Source organism: Felis catus, chromosome C1, assembly GCF_018350175.1.
Source record: "Felis catus isolate Fca126 chromosome C1, F.catus_Fca126_mat1.0, whole genome shotgun sequence".
Taxonomy (NCBI): Eukaryota; Metazoa; Chordata; class Mammalia; order Carnivora; family Felidae; genus Felis; species Felis catus.
This window is the reverse complement of record NC_058375.1, coordinates 202,105,229-202,115,834: the sequence shown is the minus strand read 5'-3', so window position 1 is coordinate 202,115,834 and position 10,606 is coordinate 202,105,229.

The following is a 10,606-nucleotide window of genomic DNA, read 5'->3' as shown; positions in this document are numbered from 1 at the left end:
CCGGCCGCCGCCCGGGCCCCCGAGACCCCGCCGCCGCCCCTCCCCGCGCCCCCGCGTCCCCCTCCGCCCCTGGCTGCGTCCGGGCGCCCGTGTCGCCGCCCCTCTCCCGGCCCGCACTCCCCGGCCGCCAGGCGGTGCGGGCCCAGAAGGCTCCGGGCGGGGACGCGCCGCCCCCCCCCCCTCCCGACGTGCGAGGCTCCCCGGGCGGCGCGGTCGCCAGGGCGGGGGGGAGGGGGCCCGGCTGCCCCAGCGCCCGCGTCCCCGCCCCCTCCCCCCAGCCGGGCGCCCGGCCGGATGGGCTGCACCGTGAGCCTGGTGTGCTGCGAGGCGCTGGAGCCCGGGCCCCCCTGCGGCCCCCAGCCCCCGGGGAGCCCCCCGGCCCAGGCGCGGGCCGAGGGCTGGGAGCCGGGGGCCTCCGGCCGCGCCGAGAGCCGGCGGCTGCTGCTTCAGGTAGGGCGCTGCGGGGCGGCTGCGGGGGAGCGGGTGGCGGTGGCGGGCAGAGCCCCGCTCACCTGCCACAGGTAGGGAGCCACGCCAGGGGAGCGCCTGTCAGTCGCTTGCCAGAGCCGGCTGCCCCCGGGGGCGCCGGTCGGGGCCGGGACCGGGTGAAGGGGCGGCGAGCCGGCCTGAGGTCCCTCCTGGGTCTGTTGTGTCCTTGGGAGGAGGCGGATGTCGGACGTGACCCCCTTAAAAGGGCAAATGGTTCAGGTGAGGTTTAGGAGCCACCCAAGTTGGGCAGGGCTGGGAGTGCTGGGGAAGGGCACCGAAAGAGTTTGATTTCCCCTGAGCCGATGCAGAGTTGACTGTGTCCCGGGGTAGCTGTGGCTGTTGTCCCTGACTTCTGTAGGCAGGAGGGAGGGGGCCTTCTGAACCAGGGAAGGCCCCGCCAGAGCAAGGACTGACCTGAAGATGATATGGGCAGCTGGACCCTCACCCCTGCATTCTCTGTTTCTGGTAAGTCTTGGAGCCTCTCAAGTGGGCAGCTGACCCAGAGGGATGGGGATAGGCTGGTGCGGGAGGCAGCTGTTTGTTCTGGACGAGGCGTCTGTCTGGGAACCACCAGGCCCCCGTAGGTGTGGGCGCTAGATTTCTCCAAGGAGGAAGTGAAGGACAAGGAGATATTTGGGGTCACTAGGGACTAGATAACCCTGCTCTAGGCTCCCTGCTTAAGCCCAGCCTACTTCCCTGTTTGGGAAAGGTTGCAGCCTCCTAAGATTTGTTTACTGGGCAGGGTTTGGCTTATGCTGGTGTCTTATCTCCCTCCACCTGGGGCACATGGTGTTTGGGCAACTCAAAATGTACGCTGTGGCCATATCCCAGCCCTTCTTCCCCTTCACTGAGGCAGCCAGTGAAGTCCAGTGTGTGTGTGTGTGTGTGTGTGTGTGTGTGTGTGCGTGCGCACGCATGTGCTGGTGACCTTTCTGTCTCGCTTGACCGGATGTCCCTCCAAGGCAGGATTATAGCCTATTCGTGGTTATACTCCACTGTGCAAAACATGGGGCTGCATTTACCGACTGAACTCTGTCTTCCCCAAGCCCTAGCCCTGATCATCCGCGTGATGACCCATCATGGTGAGGAACAGGCTTGGTGGGGCAGAGTGTTGCCCTAGCCCTTATAGTGGCTGGTGGCCCAGGTGTGATTCCGATGGGAGCCTTAGTGCCCCGGGGTAGGGTGAGGCCTCAGCGTGTCAGCTCGGCATCCCATACTATTGCTTCTCAGTCCTGGCAAAAGGGCAGAGGGTCTGGAGAGTGGAAATGACATGGCACAACCCCTGGACTGTTGGGCCCTTCTAGAGGTCATCAGGACTCCTCTCTGCCTCAGAGCCTCATGAACTCTCCTCTCTCCTCGAAGGTTTCAGGGGGAAGTGCGCTCACAGTGCTTCCCCTTTATCTGTTCTGTCTCAGACCCTTCTGGACTTCACTTTCTCTGTTGGTGCTTCTTCTTGACTCCCCCTGTCTCCCTCCATTCTGCACTTGCAATGCAGGCAGCTGTGGGGTGGCTTCCAGGGGGGCCACCTGAGGGTGGGCAGGGACAGGGACAGGCAGTTGGTGCTGAGAAGGAGGAAGAAGCCAGGGGCACTGGAGGTAGGTGATCGAGGAGAAGGAGGGGGAAGGGAGTGAGTGCGTGGGTGTGTGACAGCCACAGGGACAGGGATGGGGACAAGTGTCTGTCTGCATTCGGATGAGCTGGTTTCTGAGCGGCCTCTTGAGAGTGCCTGGCGCTCGCTCATGACTCACCGGCTCCTTTAGCTGCGGGACAAAACTCCATCCCAGTCCCAGCCCCTGCCCATTGCTACCCTAGCCCTGGCTCCAGCGGGGCATGCTGTTGCCCGCTGCTCCCTCCTCTCACCAGCACCCCTCCCCCCCATTTATACTGCAACTCTCAGGAGACCGGTGACCCAGGAAAGAACAGCCAGGCTGCTTATCGCTTCACTAGAGGGGGCGTTTACCACGTTCTTGCAGTGGATAAACATCTCTTGGGCTCTGAGCTCCCCTCCGGAGTCAGGGCTTAGAAGTTACTCAGGCATCTGGGCTCCCAGCCAGGGCTCTCCCACTGACAGACCTGCCACTGACATGCCACCATTGCTGCCACTGACCACGATCCCCCTCTCCCCCTCCAATACATATGCTAAGCTTCTTTCCTTGGGCCACAGGCTCCTATCACTTCCTCCACCCACAGCCTTGCTCTCCTCCTCTCCCCTCTGGGCAGCCCCCTCCCACCCAGGCCATATTGCCCTCTCCCCCGCTGCATGCTGCCCCCAACTCGTTCCCCTAAGCAGGCTGTCCTCTGCTCACACCACACTGCCCTCCTCCCTCTGGTGGCCTGCTTTGTCCACCCCTCCCCCCCGCCCCCACCAGGCCCCATTATCCACAGCACTCTCCTCCTCCCTCCCGAATTTGTGGCCTGCTCCTCTTCTTTGCTCTGGGGAGGTCTGTCCACTTTGGTTCCCAGGCCTCAGAGCCCTAAGCCTGGGTTTTTGGAGCCTGGAGGTGTAGGCCCTCTACCCCTTAGGTGGCCTCCTGAGGGTCCCACGATTACCCTATGCTCTAAGCTCTCCTTTGGTTCCACATGTCAGCCTGCCAACTTCAGGAGAAGGGAAGGTGGGGTTTGGCACCCCTCCTGAGCATTCCCGCCAAACCTTCTCTGACCTGGGTGCCAAGGGGCCTGGAGGGCATCTCCAGGTGCCAACCTCGCCTCCTCGCTTTCTGCTGTATCCCAAGGCAAGTGGGTGCTTGTCAGATGGTGGCAGGAGCAGAGGGAGGAGACTCTGGATCGTTTCGGCCTCCTCTCTCAAAAAACCAGCCCCTCGGGTCAGTTGGTCTGGCTTTTGCCCAACTGCCCAGAGCTCTGCTGAGTTTAGGAGTTCCCCAGGAGGCCAAGTCCTACAGCCTCCCCTGTGTTCCTGTTGTGCGGTCCTCACCCCTGATGGGAGTTCTTTAGCTCTGTCTACTGTAGGCTGGATTATTTCCTCTTTCTCTCTAGTTATATATAATCATAACCACCCCCCCCCCCCACCACTGCCCCGAGCTGAAAAGGATCTTGGTTAGTGGATCTGAACTTCTTGAGGCCACAGATCCCTTTAAGAATCTGGTAAAAGCTATGGATGTTCTTGCTAGGAAAATGTGCACGGGCATGTGTACACATGCGTGTATACACACATCATATACCCCTTCCCGTATACCCACCACCACCACCACCACCACCACCGTCTGTGGTCCTGATACAGCTAACCCCTGCATTTCACAGAGGAGCACGCTTAAGCCCAGAGAGGAGACATGACTTGCCCAAGGCCATAAAACAAGTGGGTGGCAAAGTCAGGACCACAGCCCAGGCGTCCTGACCCCCAACGAGTGGAAGTTTTGTTCCCAGAGGCAACTTTGCCTTCCCCAAAGGCTGCCTTCAATGGCCTGGCCATTCATTTATTCAACAAGAGGGTTTTTGGTGGGGAGTTTTAGGGTATTTATTAGCTTAGCTTTTAATAGGGTTTATTTCACTGTATGTTGATGTATTTTAAAAAACGTATTTTTATTGAGATGTAATTGACATATAACATCGTAGAAGTTCAAGGTGTACGATGGGTTGGTTTGATTCATTTGTATGTTGCCATATGAACGCCACCGCAACGTCAGCTAACACTTCTATCAATGCTTCTACTGAGTCACGTAATTATCGTTTCTTTATGTTTTTGGTGGGAACAATTAAGATTTAGTCTCTTAGTCCGCAAGCAGTTTTGAGCACCAGCTATAGGCCAGGCGTTGAGCTGGGAGCTGGGGAGAGAGCAAGAAATCAGGCAGCCCCTAGCCTTGCCTTCAGAGGTGGTGCTGATGCAGTGGGACAGACAGAACAGAGCGCAAACATGACTGGAAACAGAGCCATGGAAGAGAAATAAGGATGTAATGGGAGCTAATAGAGGGATCAGATTTAGGTTGGCAAGGTGGAGGAAGTCATCTTTAGCGAGCAGAAGGTAGGGAAGAGAAGCATTCTAGGTGAAGGGAACGTCATACTTGAAGGTCCTGAGGTGAAGAGGTGGGAGCCCTCATGGGATTTGACAGAGGCTTTCTCTGGCTGCGCCTGGCTCCCCATGGGCCCTGCCATCCACGTGGTGTGGATATTGATTGGAGGGTGGATTGGAAGCGGGAAGGGGGGCCGAGCAAGGAGACCTGCCGGGGGGAGATGGGTCACCCCCAGTCATCTGGGTGAGATGCAGGCTTGTGGGTGAGAGATGGTGGTGGTTTAGGTTAGCGAAGTGGCTGGTCATGGGGAGGGATCAGGGGGTGAGGGTGAGACTGATTCAGGCAGAGAAGGGACAAGATATGGAGATGGGTTGGAAATGGGCTGCAATGAGGCAGAGGTGTGTGTGAACCTGACCCCCTCATTTTACAGAAGTGGTAGCTGATAAAGCCTCATCAGGCACTCCTCGATTTCAGTTTAGTATTTCATAAATATAAAGTGTTTCGTAAATACAGAAAAGTGCACAAACTTTTCCCAAGCTGAATACACCCACATACCCATGACCCAGAACACAGCCAACAATGGAGCGTTACCAGCATCCAGAAGTCTCTCCCCCTGCCCCCTTTCCGGTCACTAAGTCCCCACTGAGGGTTATTCGCTATCCTGACTTCTAACAACATAGATTTTCCTGTTTCAGAGCTTCTTATACGTGAGCACTTATAGGGGTTATTTTGTACCTGATTTCTTTTGCTTAACATTATGGTTGTGAATTTCATCAGTACTCTTGCATTCGTTTGTAGATGGTTCCTTTCCATTGCTGGGTAGTGTTCCATCTGGTGAAAATACACTATCAATCCTGCTATTCACAGGCATTTGGGTTGTTTCCAGTTTGGGGTCATTGTGAAAACCACTGCTATGAGCATTTTTGGGCCTACCTTTTGGTTCTAATTTCTTTTTCTTCTTCTTTTTTTAATGTTTATTTATTTTTGAGAGAGAGAGAGAGAGAGAGAGAAAGTGCGAGTGGTGGAGGGGCAGAGAGAGAGAGGGAGACACAGAATCTGAAGCAGGATCCAGGCTCTGAGCTGTTAGCACAGAGCCCAACGCGGGGCTTGAACTCACGAGCCATGAGATCATGTCCTGAGCCAAAGTCAGACGCTCAACGGACAGAGCCACTCAGGTGCCCCTGGTTCTAATTTCCGTTTGGTAAATCCATCCCTCTGTTTTGATGGGTGTCTCTGGAAGACCCCAGCATCTCAAGAATCAGAGGCATCATTCTATAAGGGGAACACTTCAGGCATTTGTGGGTGATGAGAGACATTTTGGGGAAGTGGAGAAGGTTCTCTAGCACCCTAGTATGTCCCTTTGTAGTAACTCTTCTCATCTTTCCCTCCCTCTTACAGTGGGTGGGAGGGGAAGGAAGAAGAAGCTTTAGAGGCCTGCATTGAAGTAGGGGTGGATGGGAGCTGACCACCTCTGACTTGCATACTCTCTAGGGGCAGATCTGGGTCCCTGGTGGATCAAGGGGGTGTGAGGCTGAGGATGTGGCCACGCCTCCAACCTTTCCTCCTTCCCCAAGGGCAGGAAGCCAGCCACTGCCTCCCTGTTTGATGTATTAACTTGCCAAGGGCCCCTGGCACCAGGACAGAGTGTGATGCCAAGGGCAGGCAAGCTGCAGCAGCCCCTGGAGGGGCAGCGGCCTGTGGGTGGGAAGCAGAGGCTGCCATCTGCAAAGAAGCCAAGTGGTGGGGAGCAGAGCGAACCCAGGCGATGTCCAGGGTTCAGTCCCCTTGCTGATCATCCCAGTTTTGCTCCCTAAGTTGACTCCCTTCCCACCAGAGACAGCAGCCCTGGTGCTTCTGGCCAGCCCCTCCCTCTCTCAGCCTGAGTGGCCTGAGGGCCCAGAGCAGGGGCAGGGGATGAGGGATTTCAGCTTTAGTGTTTGTTGCTGGCCAAAGATGTGAGAGTGTTGGGGTGCTTCTGGTGATTTCTGTCTCCCTAGTAGGTCTGGGAGCTGGTATTTTTAGACCAGAGCCCAGTTTTTGAGAGCTTGGTATCCTAGGAATTTAGCAGAAGGCAGGCTCCTTATGGGTCGCCCAGTGGAAGGATGACCGCCTGTGAGACTGGGACAGGTAGAGAGACCCCAGAGGAGGCGAGGGAATCCCCAGGGAGGCCAGGCCTAGGGGATGGCGATGGGCAGGTGTGGCCTGCTTCGCTGGGTGGAGCTATTCTGCCTGGGAGGCTGTGATCCCCACTCCGTCTTGGGCCCAAGCTCCTCTGGGCAGCCCGTGGGTGGGTGTGGGTGGGGGGGATGGGACGGGAGGTAGGAGGAGACTCCCCTGGTCAAGCTCAGCCATGGTTGGAAATCTGCTGATAGAGGCCTTTCCGAGGTTTGGAGAGAATGGAGAGGAGAAAGACCCTGGTGATCTCCTGGGGTTAGCAGTGGGCGGCAGTCACCAGGGGGCCCAGGGGCTTGTTCTGTGGCCTCAGCACGAGTTTTGCCTCCGTCCAGCTCCTCTTGGCATTCTTGCCAGCCAGCCCCTCTCAGGAACTTCTCAGGGTCCCCGTCAAACCCTACTTTAGCCCACTCCCCGTGCCACGGCTGAAGCCAAGGAGTCAAGGATGGCCTGGTGCGTCCTTGGGCCCAATCCTCAAAGCCGCCTGGCAAGGCTTTCTGTGGGATGTCCCGTGGGCCCCGGTGCCCCGTGTGGCATGTGCCTTCTGCGTCTAGTAGAAGCTCCCTGTCTCCCTTGTCTGCTCCCCTCTCAGTTCACCTGTCTTCTCAACCGTCCGTTCCTCCTTCTCTTTTCCCTGTGCACCCTTCCTCCTTGCGCCCGTCGCCTTTCCTCTCTCCCACTCACCTGCCCTCTGCCAGGTCCTGAGCACACATACTGGTCTTCCCCAGTAAGTCCTCACCCTCCATTCGGAGGCCCAGTTTGGGGGCCGGCCGGAAAGATGTCTAAACACATCATCTGGAGGCAGTGTGCAAGAAGGTCTGTATAAGCCGTCCCCTGGCTCTAGAACTGGGGTGGCCTACTTTGCCTGGGGCAGTCTGGAAAGCCTTCCCAGAGGAGGTGACATTTTGACCTGGGTCTTACAAGGTGAGTAGGAGTTCACTGACACAGAGGGGAGGAAAACCCAGGGGCGTGAAGGTGTGTGGTACCCTCAGGGTAGGGAGAGGAGAGGCTGGATCAGAAGCTGGAAAAGAGGTAGGTCAGTGTGGGCAGGGCCTTGAATGCCAAGCGAAAGAGTCTGGACTTCAGTCTTATGTGGGTCATGGAGAACCGCTGGAAGGTTCAGCCGGATGTGTGGAGAGGGGGTGGAGTCTGCATTTTAAACTGTCCCCGGCACAGGGTGGAAGATGGATGATAGGTGTGTGGGGCGTATCTGGAGCCAGTGATGGGTCTTTCTTATGCGACTAGACCAATCGGGGATGGGTGTGTGTACGTGAGCGTACGTGCATGCGTGTGTGGGTGCGTAGAGGTTTTCCTTCTTTGTCCCTGAGTTCACTTCCGCCGACCCCTTCATCCCCTAACCAGCAGCCCCGAGAACTCTGGTCTGGCAGGTCAAGAGTTAAGCTGGGAACTCACCTGGAGGAACTCACCTGGTTCTCTGCCATGTCCCTTTGGCTCAGTTTTACCTGCTGCCCAGCCCAGACATCACTCCCACGGAGGCTGGGCAGGGGACAGGCCTGGCTTTGTTGGGACCCTGAGACCCGGCTGGGCTAGCCCTGTTGGCTCTGCCCTGGAAGGGATAGAGGACTAGGAATGGCGGGGGCGGGGAGGGATGGAGATTCCAGGGACTGGGCACTGCGAGGAGTCCCTTGGCTGACACCCTCATCACATGCCCAAGGGGGGCGAGTTGGGGGTGGTTGGCCAAGGATGGCAAGAAGTGGGTGGGGTCGGAAAGTGCTCCAGGGCCACCTTCTCCTTCCTCTTTTCCTCCCTGTGGTCCAAGAGCTCAGCCCGTCCCTGCCCTGGGGAGGTGAGGTGCTCTTGCTTGTAGGATCAGGACTCTTTGGGGCCAGAGCTGGCTCTCCTCCTAGTCTCTTCTGGCTCTCATTTGTGCCTTCATTCTGTCTCTAAATTTCAGCTCAGTTCTTTCTGCGTGTCTGTCTTGCCCAATCCTCAAGAGTTTCAATTCCCTTTTCTACCCTCTTTCTCTCCCCAGATGGGTGGGCTCTCTCTTATAGAGGAGGCAGTATGGAGTAGTGGTTACACAGAGGCCTTTGTGGTCAAACTGTTGCCAACTTTGGGCTTGGCCACTTCAGGGCTGTGCATCACTGGGCACCTTACGTAACCTCTCTGTGCCTTGATATCCTCTGCTGCCTTTAAAAGCACTTAGAACAGTGTGGCGCATTTCAATAACATTCAATGAACGGTAACTATTGTTGCTGTTGTTATGGTTACTGAGTCATTGCATTAGTCCAAGTTCTCCAAGAAACAAGATGGGATTAAATGTGTAAAGATTTTATTAGGGGAAATGCCTGAGTGAAAGGAAGGAGCCAGGGTAGGCTGAGAGAGCCTTCAGATGGCCATGTAAGACTGACCCTGAGTGAAGGAGAGGCAGAGGGAGCCAGGATTGGATGGAAGTGTCCTAGACCTCTGTGCTCTCCTGAGCAAAGCCCATAGGGAATCCATGAACCAAAGTTGGCCAAAAGTCTTGTGTCTGCCGGGAACAAGGCTGCCTTGGAATTGTCCCTGCGCTCTGAGTGCATGACCTCGGCAAGCATGGTAGTGATTTCAAGTGGGGCCTTGGTCAGTCCCGTTCCTTCCGCAGGTCTGTAAGGTGCATTCTTATGGCCTGCCCCAGGGCCTGGAGACAGGGGGGGAGGACAAGGTCTTTGATTCTGGGGGTGTGGGGTGGGTTGGTGTGGAGGTGAGTGATGTGGAGGGAGGCAGCAGACTGGGCCCCCGGCTGTCCTGTCCCCTTCCAGGCCTGGGCCTGCTTGGCCTGGCTTCAGGCTGGGTCCTGGCTGTCAAGTTAATATCATTTGTCCTAGTCAGGTTGGGGCACCTGAGTGGCTCAGTCAGCTAAGCGTCCAACTTCAGCTCAGGTCACGATCTCATGGCTTGTGAGTTCAAGCCCCGCTTTGGGCTCTGTGCTGACAGTTCAGAGCCTGAAGCCTGCTTTGGATTCTGTGTCCCTGTCTCGCTCTGCCCCTTCCCTGCTCATGCTCTGTCTGTCTCTCTCTCAAGAATAAATAACACATTAAAAAAAAAAAAAACAAACCTTTTGTCTTAGGCTAAATAGAGTGATCCTGCTTGAGGCAGACAGATGACCCACCTGGCCTTTGATACGGCTCTCTGTTCCCCTCCCCATCTTTCCTTTGTGCTCAGGGTGTCTCAGTGCTGAGGGGGAAACTGAGGCATGGGTGCATGAGGCCAGTGAGGGTCCTGGGTAGGTGCATGCAGGATTCCGCGTCATGCTGTTCTCTTCTTCCCCCCTGAACAGAGCCATCCACTTCAAAGTTTGTCCTGGGGAAGGATGGACAGCTTGAGACTACCCGTGACACTACCCTTAGGTGTCCTCTGGGGCTGGCCCAGGTTTGGCGGGAGCATGGGGCAGGGGTGCGGAGAACAGGTGCCAAGCTGCGACACCATTAAGGGAATGAAGTTGGAGCAGGAGCAAGTGCTTCTGGGCACTGAGCTGAGGCCATCCGTGGGAGGTCGGAGCAAGCCCAGCCTGGCCAGACTGCACCCCCACTCCCTCCACTGCCCAGATCGCCTCTCCGCCATTGCAGCTGCTGGCAGACTGCATTGAGATGTGCGAGCCACCCAGACGGCCTCTTGAACCCCAGCCACTCAATATGCTAAGCAGGGCTAATTTATTCCTTTGCTTCTTAATGGAATTGCACAAAGCCAGTAGGGGGTGAGCATGTTGGAAGTAGCACTGGGGTGGGGGGTTCTCTGTGGTTCTTCTGCATTCTGAAGCAATTCTCCTGGCCTCCCTGTGGGACTCAACACTGCCTCTTCCAAGGCTTCCGCTCAGAGAGGAAGCCGGGTAGTGGAGAGAGCAGGGACTGGGGGACAGGCAGCTGGATAAGTCCTTGCTAACTCTTTCTTAGCTGGGTGCCCCTGAAAAGCTACTTTTAGTGCCTCTGAGCCTTGGCTTCCTCCGACCTGCAAAGTGCGGGACTCAGGGCCCACCTCGCCAG